The sequence below is a fragment of the Tachypleus tridentatus genome, chromosome 7, assembly GCF_004210375.1.
Source record: "Tachypleus tridentatus isolate NWPU-2018 chromosome 7, ASM421037v1, whole genome shotgun sequence".
NCBI lineage: Eukaryota > Metazoa > Arthropoda > Merostomata > Xiphosura > Limulidae > Tachypleus > Tachypleus tridentatus.
In genome coordinates, this window is record NC_134831.1 from 119,982,864 (window position 1) to 119,988,709 (window position 5,846).

General features: G+C 33.0%; 1 pseudogene across 1 annotated transcript in view; it reads right to left on the reverse strand.

The window, feature by feature from the left end:
• LOC143256491 (paired box protein Pax-6-like) overlaps positions 1-5,846 on the reverse strand; it is a 327,851-nt pseudogene that overhangs the window by 187,407 nt on the left and 134,598 nt on the right. The window lies entirely within an intron of this gene.

Sequence of the window (5,846 nt, forward strand, 5' to 3'; positions counted from 1 at the left end):
GTAACCAAGTTGCAAAACCAATTAATAACGATCTTTCAAGATGTCTACAAAAAAAACCGAAAAATGAACTATACAAACAATATTTGGACGAGACATTGTCCATACACCCAATTCCACATTTTGTTCAACTGTTCTGTTTCTATTTCAAAGCTTCTAAACAAAATCGATTGAATGTTTGTTAAAACTGGTCGATGTTAAAGTGTATAACCACATTACAGGATTGTTTTATATAAAATATTGTTTGAAACGACTGCAATCACTGTTAATTTATCGATTTTAATACAAAAATTACAATTCACTATTGTTACTGTACCTTAAGTGATCTATACCTCTCGTTCGAGTACTACTAAGGTGATTATAAACTACACTCAATTAACACTAATACAATTTCGTAATAATAAAATACACAAAATTTTCGGTAATTTTTAGGCACTTTCTCTGATATAGCTTACTTCAATTACTGGTATGTTAATCAATTTATTTGAATAATTAATTATAACAGCTGTATTTATTTTATTTTATAAAGGTTTAGTAATCGTTTGTAACATTATTTAATTAACAATCAAGGACATTTTAAAAATACAGTCTTAAGTTCACAATATCTCAATTATATTTCAAAATAGCAAAAATTAATAACTACTTACGTAAAACCGAACTTTTATCCTTTCGTTTTCCTCAAATCACAACATTAAAATATATCTTATAAAATACTGCAACCATAAACGCATTTTTTTCTTCAGAATTATCCTTAACTTTCAGATGGCGCTAAAACAAACTGTAAACCAAAACAGCTGAACGTTCGATAAATTTTGCTACTATTTAAAACTTCTCTTATTTGAGTTTTTATACAAACCCTAAATATTCATTCAAAGTTACGATTCTATAGCGTTTGTTGACAATCAAAGGTGATATGCAGCTTATAGTTGAAGCTCGGATGAGATTGGCCCCTGATTCTACGTACTCCAACTGTTAAATTCAAACCCTTCGAACTGGTATCACAGTGTTGTTGTTTGTTTTAAAAGCCTCAACAGAAATGTTTGACATTATCTGTATTTTAGAAACATTATTAATACTTTATTTATAAACTGGATTTCAAAGGAAAGTTACGTTGTTGTTGTTGTTGTTTGTGCCAGATGTGGTATAAGAGTGAAATTAGTATTAGTTCATATAACCTCGTAAATATACTATTAATATTTATGTTAAGCTGGCTTCAATACAAACTACAAAACTACTGCTTTTATTTGTTGGTTTATATGTTCTAGAAAAACAAACGTGCAAAAATGCGCTAATTTACATTCACTTTATATTCAGTTAAATGTATACAGTTACATTATTATTATCTTTATTTTATAAGCAACATTCTCTTAATAATACCCTTAGTAGCTTTTTTTTTTTTAATTTCGCGCAGAGGGCCATCTGCACAAGTCATCCTAATTTAACAGTGTATGACTGGGGAAAGCAGCTAGTCATCACCATCCACGCCGACTCTTGGGCTACTGTTTTAACACCGAATACTGGGATTGACATTACAACTCTCCCCGGCTGACAGAGCAAGCATGTTTGGTGCGACGGGATTCGAACCCGCGACCCTCAGACTGCAACTCGAGCGCCCGAACCACTTGGCCATGCTGGACTCCCTTATAATAGTACCACCACACTAGCGAAATGATTATTTCGTAAACCTATGAAAGACCGTTAAAGACGAGGCGCTGAGTTGATAAGATAAATTAATAGCTAATATTACAGCATGCAAGTTACGTATCACCGAAAACGACGAAGTGGCACGTGAAAAGCTGGAGGAAAACGAATTATGTTGATAAGGGATGTAACTAGGGAAAGTCAATAGCTATCGTCAGGGTGTCATATGAACCGAGTTTGGGTAAACACAAGTTTATCACCAGCAGGTGATGTAGAAGTACCAGTACACTTAAAGCACAGATGAAAATAATTATACCGTGTTCACTCCCTAAAACTAATATACAAAACCATAATTAAGCATTTAGAAAATTAAGTATTGTAAAACTTACTCTATACATACACCAGAGGCTCTGTAACTCACGTTTTTTTTAAAAACAGCAACAATAAAAATAGAACTCGCTGGGGACCCGCTTCTTTATTTTATTAGTCAATTTAATTTCTAGGTCAAGTTTCTGCATTCATTTTTTGTCAAACGTTTGATGGTATAGGTGTTTGATCTGTTTGTTTTGTACACTTTGAAACGAACATTTTGATGAATATTTTAGGCTTACCTTCTTATAACATGAGATAAAGATATCACTGTACATTAACAATTTGTCCAACAATATACCAATCTCTGGTGAAAGGGGTTCGAATACAAGGGTATAAAGCTAAAATAATGACAAATATATTTTATCACGACAAACGTATGATCATTGTGACATTTTACGATCTCTACCTTAACAAGCACTGTACAATACATGTGGTAATTTTCTCCAGTATTTATTAATCAATTAAATCAACTCTATACAAGGAACACACTCTGAAATATTCCACTTCTTCGTACACGCTTCAGTCGTGGTTCATAAGCACTTCTTCACTGCAGTTTCACTGAATAAACATTTCAATAAAATATCCGACTGAATTCATCAAATCTTCGCCGTTTCTTTTGGTACCAGTTAGATACTTCATTCGATTATCTGAAGTGTCAAGTCGTTTACAAAACAGGTTTTACAGAACTTCAACCACCGTAAACAATAGTACTACCTTTTAATTTGCAAACCACCTACAGTTTACTGGTACTGGGGTCTCCAGCCAGTGGCATTAGGTCCAAACTTGTACACCAGACGGCAAACACTGGTAGCAGGACCTGGCTCTTAATATCTGTTACGTAAATAATTTTACACGACATTGTTGTTAATCGCAAATACAATATTTTGTTATTTAACAACTGTGGTAGTATGTAAACAACCTACATTTTCAAATAAATACCAGAAATATATTTTCTTTAAAATCATATTAACAAATCATGTGGTCTGCATACTAAAGTCTGGAATGTAAGACTTACCCTGTACAAATTAAATTTCAACATACACTCACGTTATAGTTTTTAAAAGGTTAAAATCCACCTTATTATTATTGTTATTATATGAATTATTATATATATATCCTGGTTACACTATTACATATTTAAATAACAGTAATAATTATTATTATAAAATACAAAAGCTGTAATATATATATTTCCCATAACCAACAATAAAAAGTTAAATAAACAACTTACATAACAAAACAAATAGTAATACCGATACAAACATGATGAGAAAAAGTAACATTAAAATAATTATGTAATCACTCGATTATTCTTGAAAATATTTACAAGAACATTACAGGCATTGACTAGTTTACGAACTGGATAATTAACGGCGAGATCAAGATGTAACAGGCTTGTTATGGTTTGTGTGTTAATACGTAATATTTAGACTAGGTATTTACTTGTTTTAAGCTGTTTTTCTCAGTCGTGGCCTGACGGCTCATAGAAGGTCGAGTATTTTTTTTTGTTATTGTTCTCTCCCCTCCCCAGAACAAATGGTTGTAATTAATGTAAAGAGATCAAGCTATGAACTAAACGTAAATTTCTCGTCGTATAAAATCAATTATATGTTAAGCCTTTTCAATTAGGTTACAAAAGTAATATATTAAGTATGACTTGATTACTTTTGTAATATACATCTAAATACACGATTCTTTAACATCATTGGCGAAATACCTACAAAATATTAATACTTCTGCTAGCCTGTTTTTGGTGTTTCGATTACAATACAGAATCAACCCAAAAGGCATGCAAGTATCACACTCAGTTATACGATACAATAGTGTACATTTAAACTTAGGTTCTTGTTGATATCTGTATCTAATAAACCTTCAACTGCTCAATACTCGCATGAACGACCACGAGTTGACAAACCACGTTTTGGTGAAACTGAAAACAAAACTGAGCATACGATATAACTAACCTTGGATTATGTGTCGCGCCTTGCAACAGATGGGGTATTGGTTACAATAATAATTATCCAAGGAAGCAAAGCATTCTGCCACCAGATGGCTTTCAGTATAATTCACGAAAAGCAAGTTTGAAAATATATTCCTTTAATATTCACAGGCTCGTTTTCTCTTAAATGTTTTCGATACTCAGGATGGAATATAGATACTCATCCACACAGATAACGCAAAAAACAACGTATACAACTTATTCTACAGATTAAGAATACCAGAATAGAATGGTGTAGACACATACGTTAGACATTATGTAAGATTTTAACTTATCCGTGCCATGTATACCCATAATTCATAACTAACGTCTACTTTCTGGTGTTTTAACGTTGACATTTTAGGGAAATTACCTGTTCGTAACCTGAAATTATTATTAATAACTTTAGTATCTTCCAATAATAATTTATTGGAATTATTTCAACAAATATTAGAAGGTAAAACAGACCTCCCAAGATTTGGAGAATAACAGATTAGCATGTCCCTTCACATCCGAAAGGGACTCAATGCCCACCGATCAAGGAATTTTTTTTTTATTAGTAAGGCTGTAACCGCAACAACGTGTCCTTTATTAGTAACACTGCGACCATAAGACAACGTGTCCCTCAATTAGTAAAGCATCCCTTTCTTTAGCAAGGCTGTGACCATAAGACAACGTGTCCCTCAATTAGTAAAGCATCCCTTCATTGGCAAAAAATGTAACCTCTGAATAGCACGGCCCTTCACTAAAATCTGTAACCATGTTCCGCCATTTACCGAGTAAAATCAATTTGTTCTACAAAATTATTCCAAACATAATCAGACTTCTTAAAGTTCAAACTATATTTATATGCGTTTACTACAACTTTATATGAAAACACTTACACCAATAAATTATAATATAGTGACCTACAATCATTACCTAGCTCCTCCTGTGTTTCCTTTCCTACATAGTAACTGGTTTGGTTTAGTTATTCTACCGATTACAGGTATCAAACTAAAGACCTGAATATGGCACATTCATAGTTTTAGTTGACAGACTTAACTTTCCATTTAAAAACACAAACTGCATCAGCTAATCACGTCTCTTATTTCATACGACAACACGAGGTGCGTAACTGATGACCAAGGAGGTCACTGGGATTCAATTAGAAACAGAACCAGGATCGTTATTTAACACTATTACTTATATAAAACTTTTACTCTCTTAACGGACACCTCAGACTGTGCGAGTTCTGGATGTGCCCCAAGGAAAACTCAACTGACATTATAGTTAAAATTTGGTTCTGCGTTCACACAGTTTTGTTTTTTACGCACGTATCTCTACTTTGTTGTATAAACAGTGGACTCTACGTTTTATTTCTTTGATTGTTCCGAAGACATGAAACAAGTATACACAATTAATGTTACCAAGAAGGATTTGCATATAAAAATCTGAATAACAAACACCAGAAAGTATCATAACGCTTCGTAATCATTGTTCAATCACAGCAACATTATTTTATATTACACTAGTCACTGATTGAGCTTTAGGTAAAGACGTATAACGTGTGTAGTAGGCATTCAGTACTGGTATATTCTGTTGGAAAAAAACAAACTTAGTGCTACATATCAGATGGCAACATTAACCATACGAAGTTGAATGTTAAGCCTACGCAAACTTGTTTGTAAACTTTGGCAATGTTGAAACTTCCAGAAATCGTCACGTGAAAACCAGGAAACTTGTACACTTACAAAATGAATGTCAGAAGCTCGCGTGAGTAGGCGGGAATTGCGAGTTTAGTTACTTTGCTCACTCTCAGCACTGATCACCAATTCATGTTAACAACGTAAGAGAAATGTTATTTTCAGAAAAAATG